The sequence below is a fragment of the Tachypleus tridentatus genome, chromosome 8 (assembly GCF_004210375.1).
Source record: "Tachypleus tridentatus isolate NWPU-2018 chromosome 8, ASM421037v1, whole genome shotgun sequence".
Classification (NCBI taxonomy): Eukaryota; Metazoa; Arthropoda; class Merostomata; order Xiphosura; family Limulidae; genus Tachypleus; species Tachypleus tridentatus.
The window spans coordinates 25,655,455-25,682,763 of record NC_134832.1 but is presented as its reverse complement, the minus strand read 5'-3'; the positions used below and the strand labels follow the sequence as shown (position 1 = coordinate 25,682,763).

At 33.0% G+C, this 27,309-nt stretch overlaps 1 long non-coding RNA gene across 14 annotated transcripts in view; it reads left to right on the top strand.

Annotated features, from left to right (window-relative positions):
* Positions 1-14,468, top strand: part of LOC143258710 (uncharacterized) — a 36,516-nt gene extending 22,048 nt beyond the window's left edge. For 9 of the 14 annotated variants that reach the window (XR_013032530.1, XR_013032535.1, XR_013032531.1 and 6 more), the window contains one exon: positions 1,013-6,729. This is a non-coding gene — a long non-coding RNA (uncharacterized LOC143258710). Of the gene's footprint in view, positions 1-1,012; positions 6,730-10,187; positions 10,514-13,442 lie in introns of those variants that run through there. The other 5 variants (XR_013032526.1, XR_013032522.1, XR_013032527.1 and 2 more) reach the window with 3 other exon arrangements.
* The last annotated feature ends 12,841 nt before the right edge of the window (positions 14,469-27,309 follow it).

Sequence of the window (27,309 nt, the reverse complement as noted above, 5' to 3'; positions counted from 1 at the left end):
CATGCTTGACTTTCTGTATACAGTTTGTATAATTAAGGATGCATTAGTTGCCCACAAGTCCTCTGCTGGTACAGCTGTAAGTCTACAGATTTACAACACTAAATCAGGAGTTTGATTCCACTAGGTGGATTCAGGAGATAGCCCGATGTGGCTTTGCTGTAAGAAAATGTGCACAATTGTTTACAAAAGGATTATTGTAGTGTAACCAAGTAGTGTTTGCATATAGAAACAGATCATTTGGTTTATTAAATGTTAACAGTTTTAGCTGTTGCATAAGGTTTGTTAAAAGGTAAATTGTGAATTAATAGATCCTATGGATATTTTTTTCTGTTTGTCAGTATAATCATAAATTCATATGTAATATTTAATTGGCTCATTTGATACACTTCATTTAAATGCAGCTTTTTTAGCTCTTGTGCAGTTTGATTCTTTGAATTATGTATGTATAAAATTTAATCTGTACAATAGGTGGTTAGCAATAGAAGATTGTTTTTATTATATGGAGGCAAGCAAATCAGTTGCAGTATATATATATATATATATATATATATGTGTGTGTGTGTGTATTCTGTTTCATAACTGTAGTACAGTATGTTTTAATCTTAATTTTCATAGCATATGAATACTCATTAAAGGAAGTGTACACTTTTTATACCTTGTTAAAAGTCATTGGGAAATAAATTTACTGTGTACATGATTAAATTGTTAATGTTTTCTTTAAAATAATTGTGATTTGATGATTTTTGTGTTTTTTTACATTTGAAGCATCTTCATACTTTGTAATTGTGTTAAACAGAAGTAATGAGATTTTGTTTCTTTGTCTTTGGAAAAAAGGAGGTGGGGTGAAAGCATCAATTTTATGGTCATGTCATTTCTATGTTTTGATAATTGTATAAATAGTTTTTCTATATGATAGGAACAAAATCTACAGTTGAAATAAAGGAATTGATATTTGATAATTTTATAGTTTTCTAATGAGTCAATTGTAACTTTTTATCTTGTGTTCCCTTAGGTTTTGAAAAGTACCCATTATACATAAAAAATTGTCGAATATGTTTTGTGTGTGGGAAGACATTTTCCTCTCAAGGAAACAAAAGCCGTCACATGAGGCTTCACAAAGCTTACCAGAAATTGGAGTGTCACTTGTGTTCTTACAATTCCACAAGAAGAGACAAACTTTGAGGTCACTTGTTACTTCGTCATGGCTTGCAGATAAATCCAGGAATGCTGTGATAGCAAACTCAAAATGAACGTGAAAGCTGTCAGAATATAATAATATATTTTTGAATGTTTATGATGAAATGTGATTATTTCTCATTGTGAACACAAACTGATATATAAAGTAGATCTTATTGTTCAGCTACTGCAATATTACCAAAAATTAACATTTCTACATTTATCACAAGTTTTGGTTTTCATTCTTGCTGCTCTAAATATTAAGAACTCAAATAGCTTTATTTGTTGATTGAGTGAAAAAACTTCAAATAACCAGTGATCATACATTTTAATATTTTCTTACAAATGCTCTCGTTAAATTGGCACATTAATAGTTATGATTTGATTAATCAACATGTGTATTTATGTATATACTAGAACACTGGAATATAAAACTGTTCTGTTTTTCCCCTTCATTATTAATTCCTTCAACCAGTTCAAGTTATAATTTTATTTAGAACATACAACAATATCATTTTTAACTAAACATAAATAATCTAAATTAAATGTGTTTTCCACTTTATTTTATTATAGGAATACAATTTATTTAATTTATAATTTCATACCTCTTACTTGCTTTGTCTTTTTGGTAAATTGAGGTATCAGTTTCACTCTCCATACTAACTTTATACAGCCACTTCTTCTCACTTCATTTTAGTTAAAGGGTACCCAATAATTTACAAGATATTTTTCAAAAAAATATTTTGTTTTATGCTACATTCTAGAAAAAGGGAAAACATGAAAATATTTTTCTTTTAGAAGTTTAAATTTTACATAACACATTCGTGAAATATTTGCTAGTATATAGTAAACTGTTTTTTAGGACATCTGATATGTATTTATCTGTTTCAACAGTATATAGTTTGGAACAACTTGCACATTGTAAAATATATATCACATTCATAGAATGCAATCAAATCAGTTATTAATGAACAAAAATTTCCTTATTATTCTTTATTGTTTTGGTAGTTTTCGTGTGAATTAAGTTGCATAAAGCACCGTTCTTTCTTTCATAGCTGCAAATACTTTCTTTAAAAAAATCTCTTTCTTGACATTTATTTAATTATTATACAACAATAACCATTATTAACTTAAGTCATAATATTCTTGTGGTCTAAATGTTTTGCATATTTGTTGAAATTGTTAAAATATTTTTTCTAATTGTTTATTTATCTAACAAAACAATTTAACAGTCATAAATAATCCAGAACAGATAAACCACACACAGTAAACATATAAAAATAGAAGAAAAGAAAAAAATTGATTTCTTAGTCAAATTAGTTTGTTTATAAAGCTAATATAAATAAACATCAGGACATTGCTAACAAAAGTGATTTTTATAAACTAAGTTGTAAATACTGTTTTCATCAAAGCTTAAGTAAAGAAGTGTGTAGAAATAAATGTTTTTCTTGGATTAGCACATTTAAATGACATTAAATCAAGTTGTAATTGCTGACAAAAATCTCTTCAGAACCTAGCAGGGTTTATAGTGTATAACCATGTTTAAGATTTTTTACTGTGATGTAATAGTTAGTATGTCATACTGTTGATATGAGAGTTTGTGGTTTACATGTTTATGTTTTGAGGCTGTGGGTGCATCACGAGAGTGATGATCAAATCATACTATTTTGCTAAGGTAGCTGAAAAGTTGGCGATAAGGGTTTTTGACTTGCTGCCTTTCATCTAGTCTGTTTAAAAATTGATGGTGACAAGCACAAATAGCTCTTTGACAGTTGTGTGTGGGTGTCAGTAAACAAACAATTATTGTCTTGTAGCTGTTGCCAGATTATGAACCCTTATATTTCTTTTAAATCATGTTCAAAATGTTGATTTTTGTATTTTAAATTGCAGTGATGATGTGTTTTCTTATGCACTTGTTCTGGAACTGTGGAGAATGTAATTATATATTAAAATTCTATAAAATCATGACTCATTTGTTCTTTAGCATTTGATATTGTAATTTTTGCAGTTTTAAAACATTAAAGTATCTGATCATGTTATTTAAAAATGAGCCAGATCTATATTATTAGCAAGCATCTTCAGATCTAAACAACTTATAATTTTGACATCAGTAATTTTATATTAATATGTTAGGTATAATTAGCTACAATATTGATTTTCATTAAATTTCAACATGTAGTTAAAAATATCTTAACATTTTGTTGAAAACAACCTCTGCTATATTTAATCAATTATGAAAATAAAACATCTACATTCACTTTTATGTTATGACAAATAAATAGTTATGTGGATACTCAGCAGATGCAATCATACAAAAGGTAACATAAAAATAGGTCGAAATTCACTGTTGTACCAAATATAACATTTAATGGTGCATTCAGACAATACCCTCATGCTTTTTTTCTCTTTGGGTTTCTTTCAGATAATGTCTTAGCAGAGTTGAGTAATCAGACATGTCCTGTCTGTGGGAAAATATTTTCATCGAAGGGAACTAAAAGTCGTCATATGAGACTTCATTACTCAGACTGGAAGTTCACATGTTCAATGTGTAATTTTACATGCACTAGAAATGATCAACTACAGCAACATATAAGGCATCGTCATTCCTGGACAAACAACTCCAATTGATTCTGTCAGCTTTTATCACATATGAAAGAAACACATTTTTATAGCTCAATTATTCCTTATTACAAATCTTGCATGGCATGTACAGAGAACTGGTGTTTATATTGATTAATATATAATAATACCATTCCAATTAAATGAACACTATATGTTTTATTCTTCAAGGATTTATGTTTATTACTTAAAGAAAAGATAGAATACCTGAAGGCTGCATATGGTTTTCTTGTACATAATGTTTGTATAATTTGTTTATATTGAAGTTATTTCATTATGAATAAAAATAAAAGTGAAAATTAAGGGCCCATATGGAAATAACAGTTGAAATTTTGGTAATTGAATATTTTATTATTATATTTGTAAAATAGTATAGCTCAAAAAGAATTTTTGTGGATGATTATTTTTAATTGATTTATTGTGAGTTGTCAAAAAAATATAAAATATTTTTCCAGAATATCTGAAGTATTTTTCAACCAGAAATATAAAGTTTTGAAACTTAAAAAGTTTTTAATAGAGATTATTAAGCATCATCCTCTGAAGAAATATGTGGTAATTAACAAGTCACTTTGTACTTTATTACAAATTAACAAATTTAATTTCAGAATAAGTGATAACCACTAACAAAGCATTTTGTGGATACTGTTTTCATGAGTATGGTAAAACTATACTTTTATTTGTTTACTCTTTTAGCCAATGTTTGTGTAGTGTACGTGATATTGTGTTCACTTAGCAGCCATAGGCTAAGCTTCTTTTAAAGCAAACATTTAATTTTATATGCTGAAGTAATGATCAGAATTGTATAAAGCTTATCATGAACACAAGAATAACTCTTCTGTGTATTATTGGTATGTAATGGTAACAGGAATGAAAAGATTGAGGTTTTATAAAATTGTACCAAAACTATAAAGAAATATATACAGATGTATAGAAGATACATTTGTTAATGTGTTACAAAATTGCTTTATTGTGCTAAATATTGAGATAAGCCTTCCTTTGTCATTCATTGTGGTATGTTCAGTATTAATTTGATTTTATTAGTGGTTTACATATTATATTTTATGTGTTTGCCCAAAAAAATTAGTGTTTATAAGAGAACTTTACAAGATTACATTCTATGTATATGCATGAATTTATAAGCAGATTTATATTTATTAGTCTTCTAAACAAACTTTACTTGCCAGCATTATTAAAATGTTATAAATGAGGAGGAACCTTAAATCTAGAAGTGTTCTTAGTTCATAGATTTTGTGAAAGTCATAAAGAAGAACAGTATGCATGCTGTTAACCAGGTGACAGTTTGTTTACAGTAGTTTGAGTGTAACTTAGAAGATGTTCTTAATAAGGAACCACCTGCTTATTTTCACTATTTATATAAAACATGTGAACACACTGAAATACATCAGCATTGCAAGGTACCTGCAATAAATTTGTGTATCATGATAATTTGAAGCTTTGAATACTTTTTTCTGTTAAGATTTTATTTCTTACATCCACTCCCACCCACTCACGAATTTCTTAAACAGCAGAGAAAAAAAAGTGTGTTAAATATTTAAGTCCATGCTTTATGAATATTCATGGCATGTTACATTTTTTTCCCTCACAAAATTTACAAACCAGAGTTGACATTGTTAAGTAAAAAACATTGATAACATTTCCTTGATAATCAGATTATATGATCAGGTATTGAGTGACTACTCTTTTTACCATTGACTCAAAAACCCTGAAGTATCATTTGCCCAAGCTAGCTGGTGTTTGTATTGAGTGACTACCCTCTCGTACCATTAATTTGTATAGGAACCATGAAGTATTTACCTAGGACAGTTGGTGTTTCTATTGAGTGACTATGTTGGGCATCATTATATCAGGTTATTTGGTCCGAGTGTTTGAATTCAGTTGGAACTCATTAACTTTGATTAAATGGTCTTTGATACCAGGTAAATTTTTTTATGCTCCATTTTTCAACATATTACATCATTTTTGTCTATCATAATAGTTTTGGAAGTATATGCTTCTGATAAATTGACAGTTGTTAGTGTGTTTTGTTCAATTCTGTTTTGATATTGCTATTTTTTATAAACTTGCATTGCAAACTTATTGATATTATTTGATATAAAGATTATTAGGTAACAATTTGAAAATCAGAATGGATTGGTCTTTCCTTTACTTTATTAATATATAATCACTTTAGTCTTATTAACAAATTGGGATAAAATAATTAATTCAGTTAATTATTGAAAATACTATTACTTCTTGGGTATCACAACTGAAAACAGAAACATAATTGTATAGTTAAGCTAGAGTTATAAAGTTAAGTATGTCTCATACAATAGGCTGACAGTATGAGACAAACTGTAAAATCACTTTAGACAACAAATGGAATTTTTTATCAAGTATGAACTTTTCCTTCATTTCTCTAAGTAGTTTTACAATCTGTGTAATGTGTCTTTAGAGAGTTTGTTTTGTAGTTTTTACGAGGTTTTACTTTTTAGCACAGTTTTCTGTAAGTTTTACACTGTACATAATACAAAATAAACTACATCAACCAATGAAATATATTACAAAAATGACAATATATTTTAGCATTCATGCAGAAATTCTGTGTCTGACTTAAAATGAAATGCTGTTGTGTACAACAGTATACAAAAAGAAAGTGAAGCAAAAGCAATAAATATATTAGTACAAAACCTTATGAATGATTTATTAATGATATTCTGAGAAATAGTTTTTCAGCCATAGGTTCTCATTTTTGCATAAATCATTTATCTGATTAATTATAAGTTTAAAAATTAAATGTTCATATTGTATATATTATAATAACTTAAATCTGTTGAATGAGAGAGATTGGGTTTAGTCTTTTCTTAGGTCCTTGTGCTTTTTATATGTATACCTTGGCTTTATAAAGCTTAAAGAATTAAAAAGTGTTTGAGATTTTGGGTCTGTTGTTTTTTTCTTTAACTATTTTAATCACTTGAAATTGCTCTGTACTGCTTCAGAAGATTTGCATATCATACTGTTATATGTTACAGTATAAGTTTTTTATACAGTGATCTTATTTTCTTGTCAAAGATACCATGTGAACTTACTGACTTCATGTCATGTTGTTGTTTTCTAAAATTTTATCCCAAAGTATCTTATGTAGAGAAATCACATAACTTAAGATCTTAAGTACAGTTTTATTATAGCAGTGTGAAACCTAAACCATAGATAAAATGACACATTTCACAGCTAAATTATGTAATAACTTCTACCAGAAAAGTTACTGAAGTTCTTTAATAAAATTTATGATTAATAATAATAATAATTGGTCTTAATTATGAGTAAGAGGCAAGCCCCAAAAAAGTTATCAATCTTATCTTAGGTTATCAGTTGGGTATTCTCATTAATAGCACTCTTTTGGGCTAAATTATTATGTCGTTTAGAGAGTCCTCACTGGTTAAAGTCATTGTTGATCTACCTCAGGCCTTGTTAATTTTTATCTGTGGTTGTTAAGCACATTCAGTTTCTGACGTTGTGGATGAAATTATTAGCTGAGGATTTGGAAGTGTAAATTTATACTTCTATAATTAACATACTGTGTTTGGCAAATAAAAATTATGATCTAAGCGTTTCTGTGTTATTAGTGGTAAATGTCTTATTTTGTAAAGTGACAAAATAGACCATTCCAATGAAGAATGAATAAGCAAAATAAAAATGACTAAAGTAGTCTTGTTCCAACATTTTGAGAAGGAAGTTTTAATTATTTTTTTAAGCTTCATTGCAGATACAGTGAATAAAATTTGATTGTCCAGTTATAAATGCAAAATAGAAATAGGAATATATGTAGGTGGTAGTCTGCCTGGTCCAGGTGTTTGAGTTGAATTGTTGGTGTATTAGTGATTTTGCTGGAGGCCATTGTGACAAGTTTGTAGCAGGTTGCTGAAACAGAATAACTTCTGTATGTTCAGTGGTTCTCTGCAAAAGTGAAACATCTTAAAGTGTTCATTTGCAGTGTAAGTTATGAATAACTTCAAAATATTGAGCAAACATTGTGTGTGAGATTATAAAGTATGTACTGAATGGCCAGTTATTTGCATTTCATATCACATAGCTGATTACACTATGTAACACAAATTTTGTTCCTGGATAGTATGTGTTACTTGTTAACTGCTTATATTTTAAAAGTACAGGATATGGCCATTATTCCCTTCAAACTTTGCTTTTGTGACCTGGATAATGAAATTTAGAAATTAATCTATTTTCTATGTAAAAACGGGCAAATTTGCACATTTTCATTTACATAAGGTCTGAATACAACAACATATGAATCAAGATTTACGTGTATTTATACTAAAATTAGACAAAAATTAACAAAAATGTTTAGAAGTGAGTAGTTTTTTCGAGATCTGAGACTGTTATGTAAATTGCTTTCACATATCAGCCCCAAAATATAGTCTCCCATTATGTTTTCGTTATACACTCCTAGGTTACAAAAGCAAAGTTTGAAGAGAAAAATAGGTCTTTTCCATTTACTTTAGGCATAAGCAGTTGGGAAATACCACTTTCTGCTCAGGGACAAGAAAAAGTAAAAATTTTGTTACATAGTCTTATCAGATGCCTGATTAACATAAGAGTGAACATGAGAAGATTATTAATATTATCCTTTGACAGTATTTTTGTGTACTCATTGCTGTTATTTTGTGCAAAATTACTGCTTATGTATTCAGTTAAATATTCATCCAGGAAGATTTTTTTCTTTAGGTAGCATTCATAAGTATAAAACTTGAGGTTTAATTTCCAAAAACTGGCAAAATATTAAAACCAAATATACCAAAAATCTATGAGCAGTGAGGAGCAAAATTTGCTTCACAGAGTATGATTCATTGTGTCATTGGAATATTAGAAATTTTATATTCAGCTGTAAACTGTGATGTTATTTGGCATACAATCTTTGACAATCTAAAATCTGTTTTTGATTAGTTTAACTTTTAACACCTGTATAATTGCTTGTTTTAATTTGTCAACCTCTAAAAATCTGTATTCACAGAATTTTTTTTTTTTACTTTTTATTTAACCATTTCTAGATATTTCTCCACTATAGTAAAAGAGTACAGCTCACTTCATTTGATCAGTTTTTACAGAATTTAAAAGAGAATAGTTAGTTTTGCCAACACCAAGTGTCATGACAGTAGTATATAAGTAGGCTTATTGGCAACAAAACATTTTAAAAACAAGCTTGTAGACCACCATTGGAGTATTATAGCTTATGGAATACATGATTCTTCTTATGATTCATGGAATGCACATATTTTACTGATATCACAACAGTACAAGTTGCACAATTAATCTTCTGTTACGAGATGTCATATTAGTTTCTACTGATTGACAGACAACATGGTGTGAGTGGGTAAAACACTTAACCTCTCCAGGCAGCCTTCAACCCAGTTTCAGGGAAACAACTATTTCAAATACATACCCATATTTAGGTCTACAGGACTAAGTCAATTATAATATAGTATCTTTGCAAGAGACATTTCAATAAAATAGCTTGTATTTTAGTCAATTTCAATTTGTAATTATTTAATTGATAAAAATTTCCTTTTGATAGTTTTACACATCACTGAATCTATTTATAGGTAACAAAATGTTTTCAAAAGTCAGTGGAGTGTTCGACTATCATAAAATTTATTATTTTGTTATCACTTCCTTCAAACAAGAGTGACGAAGGGTTTCATCTTTGCAAGTACATATACTAAACCACATTAGTAATCATGTTATGAAGCAGCTTTACCATGTATAATGCTACTTGGTTAAAATTTTTGTAAAAAACGTATTACATGTATTTTAAGTATTTATGTGCATTCTGTTTCAGTGGTGAATTTATCCAAATGTATAGTTAAATGTATATTATATTTATCAAAGTAGTTCAAAACCTAACCCGTTTAATCAGTGGATAGTATGTTTCAATAATATTCAAGGTTAGCTTTGTACAAATAGTAGTACACTTTTATATCAACTTGTATGGTTGCACTGAGAATCAAATACAAAAAAAAAAGGAAGTATTTGCTTTTTGCCAGAACACTGAACAGCTTAAGAGACACAAATGTATTTTGCTTGAATTCTAATGGATTTGGTAATTTTATGTTTAAGGTTTAGTAATTAGCCATTCTTAAATTTTTAAAATGTGGATTTTTCTAATTTCCAAGTTATTCATAAAGTTAATATAACTACAATGGAAAATATTTAAATGTGTTTTAAAGATTAACAGATGTCTTCCTTGAAAGTCCATTTTAATGCTTACAAAATTTCATGAATATGTTATTAAAAAAAAATTAAATTCTTCTAAAATTTAACTTATATACTTTTACAAATCTTGAAACTCTTTAAAAGTTCAGTTTACTTTGATCTTACAGATTGCCTTCCTCCCCAGAAATTTGTCCAGGGATGGTTGAGACGAAGTAGGTGGAGTAAAAGTATTTGGTATGCGGGAGAGCAATGTCATTACTGTAGTCATAGTTTTTACAGTAGAAGCAGTTTGCTTCGCCATATGAAACGACATCTTATAACCAGAGAAAGGTATCGGTGTGATGTGTGCTCAAGAACATATAGTCGGCGAGATAATCTTAAAAGACATATGGAGGTTTGTGCAGTGGTACATTTTTGAAACAAGCGTATGATGTTTCATTGATAATACTTCCTTATGAAGTCTTAATTCCTCAAGTTATCTGCTGGTGAAACTGTGAGTGAATAACGAAATTAATATTTTACGAAATACTCATATAATAACAGATGTTTTAAAAAATTTTCAGTTTTACTGCATTGGAAAAATGTATGATGTTTAGGATAATGTTCCCTTGTTTGTTTTTTCAAAACATGTAGACATGGTGCTTTTGAGAATGATGAAACAAATCTTTATTATTAAGGCTTCAAAAGGAATACATAGTATTTTAGTATAAATTTTAAGAAATACAAACTGAAAGTTCATTTTGATTCATGTTTTGCTGGTGTTTATCCAGTAGATAAAGACAGTGATGTGTGGGTATAATAATTTCTTTAGCAACTGCTTTATGATTGGAAAGGTGTGAACAACAAATTTAACTGAATTAAAACAGAAATTTTTCCATAGGAAGGACAATAATATATTGGTTAAAAAAAAGTCAAAGCCTGCAAGCTTTTGTATGAAACAAACTGCATCATGTGATGAGAAACAATGTAAATCATGATCACAAAACAAACTTTGATGTTTGCAAATTAAAATAGTTTTTGAACTCTTTTAAATATAGCTTATTCTAAGCTTGCACCAATCTATTTAAAATATCAATTGTTCCAACAGTAACAATTACGTCCAGTTCACAGTTTATATAATTATAAAGTAGTTTGGTTGAAGTTTTGTTTTCACTAGTTTCATCATATTGAAAACACTTTCACCTTCAGTTGAAGTGACTGGGAAATTCATAAGAGTTTACAGGTCTAAATGTGAATTTAGTTGACTCTTATCAATAAATAAACCCCTCAAGGTGGATTCATGTACATGGTAAGGGGATCTCTCAGGGAAGGTTCTATATTTAAAGGTTTTCCTTCTCTGCGATGTGAAGATTCACCTACATATTTGACATGAGTGGTGGCTTATGAAGGAGGGGAAAGGATCCTGGTTGTTGAGTGCTGTTCATGGTAGTACAAGAAATTTCCTTGGGCTTGAATTCCTCAAGGGTCAGTCAGATGGTTTTGGTGGGCTAGGGTCAACTAAGTACCAGTGTGTTGGGCATTCTCAACAGATATTGTAGACAGTGTGTTTGATGCTGGTGTGTGGGTGTAGTGCTCTCAAATATCTGATGTTGCTGCAGTGTCATTGTTTGACATTGTAATGTGTCATCTTGTAAGACTCCATAGAGAGTGGGGTTAGTTTCCTTTTATTATAGATTTCCTAAATTCTCAAAAAAATTAAAATTTAAAAAACTCAACTTATTAGTAAATGACCATGCCCTGAAACTCTGATCATCTCTCTTCAGCTCATCTTGCTCCTTTACCTTATTTCTTGATTTTGTATTCCTTGTCAGTGAAATCAGTGTCTCCATGAGATACAAAATTAGTGAAACTTGCCGCATCTGAAACTCCAAAAGTTAGTGGATGGCAACAATTGTCATGTTTCTTGTTGTGCATGTGTTTTATCCAGATGTTGCAAGATAAAGGATTGTCTCAAAGTCACTTACAGTGAATTTTTATATAATTGAATCATACATGAAGTATCAGTTTGTTCCTCAGCAAGATCATGGCACCAAAAAGCAAAATGAAACTTCAGATCTCTCCCATAAAGTGATAAAACAGGAGATTCACTATTACTCACATAAGGAGTTAATTGTGGTAAATACTTATCACCATTACTGTGTTTGGATTGAACAAAAGATAGCATTTTTTTTCAAGTTACAATTAACCCTTTCAGAGCAATTGACCTGTGGATGATAAGCAGTTGTAAGCTTATGTGTTGCACCCATTGCATCAGTAACCAATTTTAACAAATTACTTACAAACTGTGTCTATCTGTTATTAAATTGTTTGATTCTCTACGCATTTAGTAAAATAATAAATTCACAGGTGTTTTAGTATCATTTTGCAATGGATAGCAATCGACAAACAAAATCAAGGCAAAGAAATTGCCGTGAATATTTTGTATTTTATATCTTCCCACAAGGCCAGCATATATCAATAACAGAGATTTATAGTTAACAACATAACAGTTATTATTATTAATATACAAAAGCCAGTGAACTATTACAGTGTATGCTGTAGTGTGAACTAAGACAAGATGATTGCATAAAATATCATTATGAAACCTGTAAGTTATTATTAATAGAAGTTGTGTATAATAATGTGGTAATAGATGCCTGAATCTGAAGGAAGAAGTAATGATAACTTAATTTATCACGAAACAATTTTTATATATAGTAAAGATTTTATGGAAAAATATACTTTTTAGCAAAAGGATCATTACCACACACTAGTGTTAAAGAACATGTGCATATCTATCAGAAAACAAGCACTGTTTCAGTTTGGATTAAGATTATTATTTATACTTCAGGTAGCATTTGTAATGTTTAAGAATGTTTTTATACATATGTAAGAAAAAATGACAATTAGACTAAACTGTTGTAAATTATTGTTCACATATTAATTTGTTTGTATTTGTTCATCACTTTCATGAGTTGTGAAGCAAACATTATAGATTCTGAAATGACCAGATAGGAAGTGCAAAGTTTCAATACAAAATTACTTCAACCTTTAATTAAGTCTTGCAAAATAATTGTACATACTTATGTATATATAGTTTAAATTAAGAAATAAAATAATAAAATTTAGTTGAAACAAATTACTTTAAAAATTTCTTATGCTTTGGGTAACAATTCAATTAAGGAATTTGAATTCAACATTTTTTTTTTGGTCTTTTAACTTGAAAGCTGATTCAATATGAGATCATTGCTTCTACTGTAAGACTTGTTTAGACAATGTTGTATTATGCTGTACCTTAACAAATAACTCCTGCCCTACTGTAATAATTACAATTTGGTGTTGAGATCTTTATTGCTTGATTTTTCTGTCACATTTCTATGGTATGTAACAAATACAACCTTGGAGATTTAATGTATTTTTTTGTTTTTTATATTTTTGTGTAGGAAACTCACCCCAATGAAACTTCACACTGGACAGTGCAACATCCATTGTGAGTGCCAAAATATTTATCTCAGAACAACATGCTATGGAGCTTGTAGCAAAAAGATAATGCATTACAAGCAGGCCTCCTGATGAAACATTTAGAATCAGTAAATTCCTTTATTTTTGCTCAAAAGAGGCAAAAAAACTTATAAATTTGAAGGTAAACCTGTATTTTTAAACACTTTGCTACAGGCTTTTCAAAACTGATATTGTCATAATTATTTAATACAGATCTATGGAAATATAAAAATTTTGCAGCAAGTTTTATGTGAAAGAGTAAACCAAATTTCATTATACATGGTGTCAGAACATTCGTTATAAATTATTTGTCACCACAAAGGAATGCATATTTTACAGATGGGTATATGAAATTCACATTTATTAAATGTAAAATATAAATTGCTTATATTAAACTATATATATTTTGATTTCTCAAGCCCCAATTTTACTCCTTATTTTTAGAAAGAGGAAACTTATTTTTATAGTGACTCACTGGGAGGCCTGCACTAGTGTTACCGAAGATTGAGAAAGATAAATAACATCATAGCTGTGAAAAAAACGTTTGAACCTTTATATAAATGTTTTGTTTTTTTTATTCTATCTTTTTATTGGTGAAGATCTTGCTTCATGACTTGTTTACTTTCACAATTAGTATGAAATAAGGAGAATTTACAGAAAAATTCATTGGAGAAAAGTATAAACTAAATATTAAAGGCTTAGAATGTTGAACTATTAAGGGTCTTTGTTCAATTTCTGGACTTAGGGTTAACAACCAAATTTTGTAGTGTTAAAACAATGTTAATGATTACCTTCTCTCTTTAAAATGTAAAGAAGAAAGAAAGGTTTTATCTAAAAGCAAATCTGAATAAAAGTGTTTGTATAAGAGCCAAGAGCCATTTATTTTGATGAAAAGTTTTTGTTATGATATGCATAATAAAATGCAAGGTTTCATATTCCTTTTTTAATAAATCTAGTCATTAGAATCCTGTATACTTTGTGCTTGTATTTTTCATTCTGTTTCTTTCTCATTACACGCTTGAATACTTTTAGGTCATATGTTTATAACTTTAAGAAAAAAATTATTTTAATTTGATTCATGGACTTACGCAACAATCTTTGTCACTGATGAAATACTTTTAGACAAAATTAATGAGTAGTTGAGTTGCCAGGAGTTGTTAAATCTTATGCTTGGTTATAGTGCTAGGAACATACAGTGTTTTTTGTTTGGTATATGTTCTAATGGTGGTTCTGAATAAGAATCTATTTTCTGTAGTGTGCAATTTGTGTCCAAGCTCATTCCTTGTGCTGTTATTTATTGGAACTATAAAAGTAGGCAGAGAAGCACAAGCCATTATCCAGTAACTTAGTTTGTAAAAGATTGGCTTTACTAAAAATGTTCTAGTCCAATATCATCATGCTGCATAAGGTATTTCAGAGTAGAAGCCTTCCCTTTACCAAATTGCATGAAATGTAATCACAACTCTTCAGAGCATGTTCCAGCAGCAAAGAAGAGCATTTTTCTTGTTCACTTGTTGATGCATTGATTTAGTAATCTTGCCTTAGAATTGTTCATTATGATTTTGGCAGCTCATTTGTGACCTCAGTAGAAGTGTATGAATAAGGTGAAAACATCTACTTATATAAAGTTCTATTTATTTTTTTTTTTTTTTTTTTTTGCAATACGATATCTTACCTCCTTTTACAAAAGGCTTTTCCAGTAAGTACTGCCATCTATTGCCCCCCCCCCAAATGGCCTAGCTCTAAGTCTGTGGACTCACTAGTTTTTGATACCCATAGTGAGCAGAGCACAACCCACTGTATAGCTTTGTGCTCAATTTCAAACAAACAAAAAACCCTCTGTTAGTGTAAATTTTTTGCTTGCCAATAACTTTATAACTACATACAACTGATCATGCAACAACCCTTCATCAAAAAAAGTACAACACTACCCCTCTTATAACTAGATTCATCTCTGATAACACACCTGTTAATCAATTTTTGATTGGCAGTCTTATTGTTTAGATGTGTTTGTTTTTGCACACAATTTTCGTTATATTGTTATTTAATGTATGTTTTTTTTCTTGATACTGTTAGAGTTTATACTTTATAAGTACATGCTTACAGTTTCAGGGTAGTTACAATTACCACTGTTGTTACTGCACCTACAGATTTACCAACCACGTGTTAAAGGTCAGCTTCATAGTTATAGACCAGTGACATGACTACCCTCATCCATGGACAATTTTCTAATTTGATGCAACATTCCCAACTACCTGAAGTGTATTCTGTCATACCAGCACCTGGTGTTTTAACAGGAAGGATGAGAATTTGGACAACCTTTTTCCCCATCTGAATATGCTTGTGAGTCGCATGTCACATCAAAACATTTACCTGGGCCTCCTCCTCTTTTTATTGACTGTCCACCTCATCTCATACGTATGCAGCTGCACTTCATTCCACAACTATAGTGGGAGTGCAGACAGATCTCTCTGTGCCTCCAAAAGAATTGTTCACTAAACAAATGAAAAGTCTTTTGATCTCCATGGTTAAAAAAGTTGATGAATCAACTTCAACACCCATCTCTGTCCCTTACATACATTCCACCAAACCCCAAGATGCACATCCTTTGGTTCCGGGTACAAGCATTTCCTCGGATACATCTTCTTTTCCCACTCCAAGATGCAAAACAATCATTCGTTCATGTCCTCAGTCACTGGAATCCCCTTCCAACAGCAAAGACCTGCCCAATTGACCCAGGGCAAGATCCATGGAGGTCAATAGACCTCCATTGAATAAGGAAAAAAGACGTGGTCATAAACAGAAGGGTTCTCCACCCAATTCGCCTACACATAAATAAAAATGGCCACCCTGATAAAATGGAACTGTCGAGGTTTTCGTTCTAATCTGGATGACATCAAAACACTGATTGCTTCCTATCATCCTGTATGTCTTTCCTTACAGAAAACATTGCTGAAACCTGCCAATACAGTCCCTTTCAGCAGTTTTCTTTGTCCAGAAATGACAGGCTGTGTGATGGATGAGTGCTCGGAGGGGTGGCACTGTTGGTTGATCAGCATGTACCCACCCTGTCTTTGCCACTTGACACGCCCTTGGAGGCTGTAGCCATCCAAGTTTCCTTGGGTTATACCATAACTATTTGTTCTCACTACCTGTTGCCTGGAAAGACCTATGATCAATCAGACTTTGATGCTGTCTTTTAACAGTTGCTGTCTCCCTTTTTCGTCCTGGACATCATCCCCTCTAGGAAAGTGCTGATATTGATAGGAGGGGTTACTCTGTAGTGTATATGCTCTCTGATTACAACCTTTCACTTTTCAGTACTGGTTCTTCTACTCATTTTCATGCACCTAGTCAGTCCTTTACTGCTATTGGTCTCTCAGTTTGCTCCCCTTTACTATTCTCCCATTTTTTATTGGAGGGTTGACAATTACCCAAGAGGCAATATCATTCTCCTGTAATTTGAGAGAGACTGGCTGTGGTCAATGCTACCCAACCCTCATGTCACGGTGGAAGCTGCATCAGGCAAACTGGCCCTCTTTCACTGCTTTTGCAGAACTTGATCCTGCCATCAATAGATGACTGTGTGGCAGCAGTAACTGACTGTAATATACAAGCAGCTGTTCAATGTATTCCTAAAACCTCGACACATTTTCCACTAAATCCTCGTCCATGATGGAATCCTGCCTGCCACATGGCAGAGAAGTCTCAAAAATGGGCCTGGGATACTTTCTGTAGATAGCCCACACTCTCGAACCTCATCGCTTTCCAGCGGGCCCGTGCACATGCTACGTGGGTAAGACATCAAAGCCAGAAGGAATCTTGGATTAAGTTCACAACTGGCATATCTTCTACCACCAGTTCCAAAATCATATGGGACAAGATTCAAAAGGTCAGTGGGCAATGTAATTCTGTCCCCTCTCTGATGGCCAGGAAGTAGCTGATATCTGGAGCATTGCTGATACCCTAGGTGAAAGCTTTTGCCAGGTATCTAGAACTTCTGCTTCTTATTCCACCTTTCTAGCCATCAAGACTCAGGCAGAGCAGTCACCTTTTTCCTTTTGAGCTGATTGTCTCTATGACTACACTGGTGGAACTCAAACTGGCCCTTCATTGGTCTGGCAGTACATTGGTTGGACCTATGATATAGGTCATGTGACATGCTGTGCCATCTACCTCCTGCTTCTCTTGCTATTCTTCTGATTGTTTTTAACTGGATCTGGCAAGAGAATGTTTTTTTTTATGCCTGGCACCAGGCTATTGTCTTACCTTTCTCTAAGCCTTGGAAGGATCCCAAGATTCCTTCAAACTACTGTCCAATTGCTTTGATGAGCTGTCTCTGTAAGACCTTAGAGAGGATGGTTAATGCTCATTTTGTTTGGTTCCTTGAATCAAACAACCTCCTCCTGCCCACCCAGTGTGGGTTCCAACAACGGCACTCCAACATGGACCACCTGAATTGACTTGAAGCATCAATCAGAAAAGCCTTCCTCAAACGACAAGATCTTGTATCAGTATTCTATGACATTGAGAAGGCTTATGACACAACATGGAGGTATGGCATTTTGCAAGTCCTCCATATATATGGGTTACGTGGTTATTTGCCTGTTTTGATTAAAATTTTTTAATGGACAGGAGATTCCAAGTTCGTTTGAGTTCGACACTTTCCCATTCTTTTTTACATGAACTTGGAGTTCCTCAGGGCTTGTTCTGAGTGTCACACTTTTCAGTATAAAAATTAATGCCACCATTGAACAATTCCCCCTCACTGTTGCAAACGGGCTCTATGTCAATGACTTTTACATCTTATGTCAGTCATTGAACATGAGCTATATTGAGCGGCAGCTACGGAACCTTCTTTGCACCTCTGCTGTTTGCAATTGTCTTTACAATATGCCTCAAAACTTCGTTGTTTACCAAAGCATCCTACCTGGGGTTGTGTTTTCCTTCCTTGGTGGGCTATACTTTTTCAGTTGGATGAATTGGGTCTGTCCTTGGATAACATTGCTGTATCCACTGGTCAGCCCATCCCACCATGGATTCTTACAGTCCCCAAGTGTGACCTATCTTTAAGTCATCTGAGAAAAGTAGACACTCTTGATTGGAAATACTGTCTGCTATTTGCTGAATATCTTACAAACCATCCTTTTGTTCCTATTTATACAGATGGTTTGAAATCAGGTGACTGTGTGGGCTCTGTCATGGTTTGTTGGTTGTGTGCAAAATCCCTTTTCCAGCTTCTGTGTTCACTGCTGAACTGTATGCCATTTCTCTTGCCTTGGATCACATAGAAGCTGAGCAGTACTCAAACTACACTATTTTTACTGATGCACTTGTTTTTCTACTGGCCCTGGAATTGCTTATGTTGACTCACACCCTGTTCTTGTTAATATTCAAAACTGACTGGCCCATTTCTCTTTAACATCTACTTCTATCCAGTTTTTCTAGATACCGGGCCATGTTGGTATTTATGGGAACAAGCTTGCTGACACTGTAGCTAAGTCTGTTTGCTCTGGCATTTTCACTACTGTGCTTGTTCCATACTATGGTCCTGTATTCAAGGCTTGGCTCTGTGCCAGCTGGCAGTTGACTTGGAATGAGCAACGCGAAAACAAGCTTTTCTAAATGAAACCCTATATTGGAGTTTCGCCGTCTTGCTTCTGTAAGGATCAGAAAGAGGAAGTTGTTCTAACTAGTCTACACATTGGTCACAGTTTTTTAACTCATCATTTTCTTTTACCTGGAACTGATGCACCAGTGTGTAGTTTGTGTAACACTCAGATCATAAGCCACATTTTAATTTCTTGTCATCATTACAACTCTCAACGACAGCACCATTTTAAACATGTTTTGTTCCAGGGTTTGTCCATAACATTAGACAGTGTTATTGGTGATGGTGACACTGTCCACCTTGGAAATGTTTTTAGTTTTTTAAAGGCCACCAATCTTTTTAATGCCATTAAGTTTTTTAATATATATATTACACCTTTTTAATGTGGCTCCCTTTTAAAAATCACAGTTTATCTAGTTCAATTTGGAATTAGAAACTGGCCGTAACATTAAATAACTCGAAACCAGGACTGGAAAGGCCAACTTCAGGTGACTGACACTACTGTTTGAACTACTCGTTAGTCATCCTGGTGAGTTATTATTATAATTTTGCTACATATCTTTTAAAACCTTTTTATTACTTTCCTTTTTGAAAATGGCCATAACATCAAATAACTCGGAACCAGACTGGAAAGGCCATCTTCAGGTGACTGACGGTTTTTGTATTTACCTGTTAGTCTTCCTGGCGAGTTATGATAATTACAGTTACGCTACAGAAAATCGTTTACAACTTGAATTACTGTAATTTTTCTCTTGACGTTGTAGACTAGATGTAAACATTGGTTTTATGCTATTTATGTGTTTTTTTTAAAACTTTGTTTTGTTTAACCTTAATTTCCTTTTATGAATTTTACTAAATTTACTTTTAACTTTTTACTGGAAGTTTGGCACAGATAGCCTAGATGCTTTGTACCATAAAACACTAAATCAACCAACCAACCAACTAACTTACTTCCATCTATTGGATGATGTTTTCTGGAAATAAGGTGTTGATTGTGTTTAGTAAATGGAGATGGATACACCTGTCTTAGAAGTGGTGCAGTCTTCTACTAGGGTGTTATTTTTAATTCCTTATGACACCTTGTGATTTTTCTCTGAAGGTAATATATTGTTACACAAGTTAACATTTTTTTGGAACTGAAAATGTATTTTCATTGTATACCTCCAATCACATTTGCAACCTGTGCTCCCTGACTAATCTAGAAGTGATTAACAGGTGCATTATTAGAGAGGGTGCTAGTTATAGTAGGGGTAGTGTCACACTCCTGCTTTTAGAGGATTGCAACATAACCATTTATGGGTAGATATGGAGAAAGAAGCGGGAGTTACAAGGCTAGTGGTGAGTTTAAAAAATTGTGCCAATAGAGATCATTACTAATTGAGAAAGATTTTTCTGAGAGGGAGGTAGGTAGGTATCAGAAATTCATTTTCAGTTTAGGAAAATGTTAACTTTATGAAACTTGAGTAGCACATAATGTTGGGTTCAGCTTAATTACAAATAGAATTGTTGTCACAGGCCATATTCAGTGCATTCTAGGTGTTACAGTTGCATTTGTGCATTAAATACACAATACCATCAATGCATATCTGACACTCATGAAATTCAATGCATCGATAATGAAAGAACGCCATGTAAATGTGATTCAGGTCTAATACTCTTTTTCTGGCTCGCAATAAGCATTTAACCATAATTCTTTCTGTCATAAATTGTTTTCAGCAGTAAAACATCTTTTGGTGCTCAGGTACATGTCCCATTAGAGGTTTTTAAAACCCTCCAAGTAACATTTTCCTAAAAAAATGCTGGGCATCTTCTATGGCTGCTATATCAGACACATGAACCTTTTTCAAAGCAAAATATTTGCAGTGTTACCAAAGAATAATATTTAAATTTTAATGATGACTGTATTTTCAGCCAGTTTTCCTCATGAAGTTAGTGTTGCTTCATTCCCTCTCCATTGTGTGTGTCGTCTAATGCATTATAGTCCCAATTATCATCATGAAACATTTCATTTGTGAAATGAGAGGCCTAGTTTAAATAATTCTTTGTTCCTCATAGCCTGACATAATCCTTAAAAAGTTTAACATGTAGGTTAGGAACTTTTTCTGACACTTTTTTCTACTTGATGTCCTTGTAACTTAGCAATACAGTTCTGTAACTGTTTTGTGCATGACAGATTTGACTCTACATGCAACTCTGTACAGGATGTATGAAATGCAACCATGTTTTGTATCTTTAGCTATATAGAAATTTTGAAACTTTTTGTGTAGTTGGTTGGTATGCAGTTTCAGCTTAAAAACTTGGTCCAGAAAGTGAGGGAGATTACCTTGTTTAATTGTTTATTCTACCAGAGAGAATATTGCAATAACATAACATCCAGGTTGAAAGGATTAGGTCTATAGCTAATGATGGCTGGATTAACATTCTCCAAGTGTAACTGGTGACCAGTGCTATGACAGAACAAAGGTCACAAGGTAAATCATGCATCCTTACTAAGTTTAGTTCAATTTGAAGTTATTTGAATGAAGAACTATTTTAACATTATGAAACATAGTACAACAGAAATTATTTCCTGAAAGAAAGAAAGCCATTGAGCTAAGAATACTCCAGTTGAAGCAACAGTGATTCCACCTTTACAAGAGCATATGTACAAGAGCCATGGTTTGCCAACAATCCTTCTACATCAGCAAGCAGATATTCAAAACTGACATCTGGGCATTTTATTCAAAGGTTAATTACTAGCCCATTTTCAAAGGAAAGCAATATCTGGGTAAGAGACATCAGTGGTATTTTCTGCAGCACAACCATCATGGTAGGCTCTGAGAGTTATGCCCATTCACTAGTATCCATTATAGCTGTGTCAGGGTACTTGGGTGATGTATCATTTTGCTTGGCAGTTTCATCAATGAACATGTATGCAAAGATGTGCATGCAACATACATGCACCATAAAGAGAGATGACTTCTCATGTAGTGGCACAATTCATTTGCATAAGTAGGTATGTTCTCTATGAGGGATTTTTTTTAAGCTTCAAACTCAGTCCAGAGGATAACCCAGTTCTCTGTTAGGTCACAATGTTAGCACAGTTCAGCCACAACTGAGTTATAGTCAATTAAATTGCTCAAGTTAAGCACTAGACAATCTCCAGTTAACATCAGATGTCATACTGTATCTCTTTGAGTCCAAATATTTCAACCATTAACCTGCTAGAAGGTAGTTAAGTGTTATTTAGCTGCACCCTCAAATATCAAGGAAAAGATAGTTAATCTTACCAGCAGAAACTTGAGACTAAGAAATAACTCTTTTCTAATAGTGGCTGAGACATCGTAGACATTAGGAATGTAAGGTATTTTGTTCATCCAAGGACCCTACATTCAAAGAAATGTTAGGCCTCTATTCCTGAGCATCAAAATTGCTATTTGTCACGACATCTTATCCACCTGCACTGCAGACTGCAGTTTATCCATGACACATTGTTAAGTATATGCTACTGTTTCTGTTTAAGTATGTCTGATTGGAAAAGGCCTACTACTTTATGCTGGCATGGCATCAGAAGATGTCATGACTATGACAAGATACAAGTATCATTGCTGAAATACTATGAACTTACCTGATACTGGAGAAACTGCATTTCACATTGTGGCACATCTACACAGATACTTAACAAGGAGGGATGATATGACAAAGTAAAAAGATAGTTATGAGGGACTTGCAGATCTATAGAAATGTGAACAGTTTACAATCACATGCTCCTTTCACATGTCTCTGTTCCTGAAAGATAATACACCAAAAGATGTGGACAAGTTGGTCAACTGGCAGAACAGTATATTGAAGCCCATTGAAGAAGTATAAATGGCAAACCCAAAAATAACCACCAAAAGGAGAAATCTTTTCAGAAGTAAGATGCCACCAAAGGTAACAAGATTTCAATAGACAAATGGCAGAAGATATGCTTGTTATAAATGGGTCACATTACAAAGAAATGCAAACCTGTCACCAGCAAGCAATTGAAGAAACAATAAAATATTGAATGTCACAACTGATGCAACTCTCAGAAGAAACATAATGGAGATAACTTGTTGGATTCATGACAAAAAGGAAACACATCATATGTGGTCAACTTAAGTTAGCAAAAAGGATCAACAGTGCCATTGATGACTGGGGTATGGAAAAACATCAAGAGGTGCAAGAAATGACAACATGTTAGTAGGTGAAGGCTATGTTTGGGACAATATGGTGAAAGGGATCATGAATCACTGGATACAGCAGTGAGAACCAGTCTAGTTTCTTAAAGGCAAGGTACCTCTGTGTGTGTGCTGATTTATGGGATAATGAGAAAGTTTCATATGGGAAGAATAGAGATAGATACTCCATACTGTGTGGGAGATCTTGAGGCCATGTATGTGAAGGAATGCCTATCACTTGGTAATTTGCAATATACTAGGCAGTAGAAGTTTGGAGAAATGAGACAGATAGGAAACTGATAAGCCATCTGCAGTCAACAAAAGAGCTCAATAGAAGAAGAACAAACAAGATACAAGTCTTTGCAAGTCTTGTAAGAAAAAAGAAAGACCCTTAATTACAGAAACAGGGACTTACAACATAGAGGACCAGAAGGAGAGCTGCACTGGATTTATCGAGGCAGTTCTACTGGGGAAGTTAAACAGATAATAGTACCAGTAGTATAGTGGGCTCAAGCAATGAAGTTGGCTTACAAGTTGATTGTTGAATAACACCTAGGAGTAAAGAAAATGGCAAACAGACAATGTTACCAGATTCTGCAAGCCATATGACACCTACCAAAGGACAATACCTAAACGGAATGTCCTACTGAGTGAAATGTCTCTCATAGAAGAGCTGTTCGGCAAAAGTAGCTGTGGGCGTGACTACCATCAGCACCTGTATCTAGCAAGAACAACTGGTTTTTTTCTTATGGTAGTAGACTATGCAACATATTACCCAGAAGCCCCAAGATTGCTAAAGGTAGTAACAGAAGCCCTCCTGAAAACGTTCTTTAGAGTATGCTTTCCAAAAGAAATCTTGATTAAAAGAGGAACATCAGAGAGCTGGGGCAAGAGATGTGCAGACTCATCACTAGACAGCATCTATATCTCCTACAACAGTCTTAAATATTATGCTTAAACATGTATCAGGAGAGAGACATGACTAAAACAGGCCCCTGCAGGAAATATTAGTTGCTAACTGAGAAGTACAGGATTTTCACCCTGAGTTACTGTACAGAAAAACAGTACAAGGACAATACAAATAATAAATGAACTGTGAACAGAAGAAGAGTCAGAAGTGAGGGACACATACCAATATATATTATGCTTTAGAAACTAACTGGAGGAGATCTGTTATCTCACATAATAAATTTTGTATGCAGCCCAAGGCAGTCAGAAGTACTTCAATGACAAGAGGGCATGATCAAACGGTCTTGGTTTTGCTGCTCACATACAACAAAAAATTCACCCTGCAATGGAAACTACATGAAGTGGTCAACAGAATGGATTATAAGGCAAAAGTAGATGGAAAGACCAAGACTTTCATGCAAATCTATTGAAGATGTACTTTGAGGAGGAGGAAGACATAATTGATGCAGCTATTGAGGAACAGATGAACATTGTAGGTGTGGCTGTCACACATGCAGAACTAGAATACAGTAACTTTATTACAGAAGATAAATACCTAGTAGACCACTAGATGGGGACAAGATGTACAAGGATGTCAACATTAGTGAAGAATTGACTTGCCTGCAGAAGAAATAACTACAAAAACTACTCTGCCAGTATGCAGATATCTTCATAGATAGACCATACAAGAAAGATCTTGTGCAACACAAGACCACAACCAAGGATTCATTAAAGGTGAAGCCATACCAGATGGCCTTAGTGATAAGAGACCCATTCAAACAAGAAGTTCAGATAAAAGTAGAATCTGGAACCATTCAGCCTTTGAATCGAGCCTGCTGTTAATTAGTGGTAATCATGAAGAGGAAAAATGGCTCAAACTGCTTCTACATAGATTTTCAGAGCTGAAACTCATGACAGAATTTGGCTCCAAACCTGTGGGAAATTAATTGGTTATCATGGTTAAACTAGACAGACCTAATTGTTTTCCAAGATCAGCTATAGTTAAGGTTATTGGCAGATCCTGATGGAGACAGAATCTGAAGAGAAGAGAGCCTTTGAAACACTAGAAGCAGTTGTTGACTTTTGATTTGACAGTTACATGCTGGATTGTCTTTGACATATTAAACACAGTCGAAGTAGTTAGTGCTAGTAATAATGCTGAGGTTAGATCCATTGCAACACATCCAGAAGTAAACACTTGCATACTGATACAGGTGAGATAGCTACTTAAGAATTGTACAAACAATATACTCTTGTAAGTGGTCAACAAAATGGATTATAAGATGAAAGACCAAGACTTTCCATGCTAATCTGTTCAAGAGGACTGTAAGGTAAAAGTGGCAATAGCTTAGTAACTTGAAAATAGTACTAGAAAAAGGAAATTACTATATAAATGGGAAACCTGGCCATTACAGCTGAAAATGAAAGAAAATCATTGGCAGCTATTAAGACATTGAGATAATACCTTAAATATCACTTTTGAACTTAACCAGATCAAAGGGACCATACAAGACTAACAATATATTGGGAAAGAGGAAATAACTGGGCTTGTGGAGCAAAGTTTCACTGAAAACACCCAATATGCCTCAAATGAAATAAGAAGTTCACCTTTTAAAGAAACTTGGCTACATGTGTAAGAGTATATTGATAGGAAGTTTAACAGTTCAACCTGAGTTGGCATTGAAAGGTTAAAAATTACCTTTGGTATGAGGAGTGGTGCAACCAACAAGTGAAAAGTTAGAAGTTGCCTTCACTGTAGGTGGTTTCTCTACACCTCATATTGTATGGGTAATTGACATTGAGGAAGAGTGCATATCGGCAACTGAGTTCATGCGGAGATATAGATGTGAAGTTAGACTACCTCACAATCTTTGATTAAGAAAGCCCTACGCTTTCTCAATAAACCTGGCAATTACAATAAAAAGGATTATACTTCCCATGACAACAAAAACAATCATTATACCACCAAGGGGTAAAATATTTATACCGTGACTTGTTAAAAATAAATTTACATTTAATGATTGGTATAAAATAAAACTAACAGTTCAGTAAAACTTTACAGATTAATGATTGAAATAATTTTTATAGATAAAAAAAAAAATCATGATATTATTATTAAGTCCATCAACACAACACAAAATTTAAGTCTAATATTTATAGTACATTGAAAGATGTGAGGCTAAATAAGCAGTAATTCCATATCAAAGAACATCAGAATTATTCACCTTTGAAGGAAAATACATACAAGAAGTCTGATGCCAAACTCTTACATGAGGTGAGCTTATTACCTCACTTACAAGAGTTGTGTGACTAGAGCTATGGATGTCTTACAGTTGTCAAGTACCAGAGGTTGCATCACTTGCATACAGAATATAAAGGTGTATTCTCCAGTGAACTTCAAGATTTAGGCTAACATATCTCACGAAACTGATACTGGAAATGCAGCCCCAAAACATCAGTTCACAGACGACTTCCACTTACCAGACAGATTGAAGCTTTCAAAGAGATAGTACTTGAGCATCACCTATTGTACTTACAAATAAAATGGTTGATCCACAAGGTTCTGTATGCATTACTGGAACGTGAATAAAACTAGGATGAAAGGTGTTTACTCATTGCAAAGAACTGACTCTACCTTGATTGCTCTATTGGGGTAAAAATGGCTTTCAGCATTAGATTTTAAGAATAAATATTACAAGTGAAACTTGACACAGCATTAAAGAGAGTACACCCTTTACTAAAGGGAATGAGTTGTGACAACTTGTTATTTTACCATTTGAAGCATTTAATGTTCCTGCTTGCAGCAACTAATGAAGTGTACTCTGTTTGGACTAACTTTGAATGTCATATTCATCTACTTTGACAACATGACTGGACATGGAAAAGCCATTGATAATGCTTATGAAGAGCTAAGAAAAGTTCTCTGTTTAGAACTGACAAACAATAATGAAACTACATGAAGTTAGAGAATTTCTTGGACTATGCTCTATAACATCAGGTTGTGGAAACTTTCTCTGACATGGTCCATCCCATACATAAATTATATGAGAAGCCAAATAAGTTTTATTG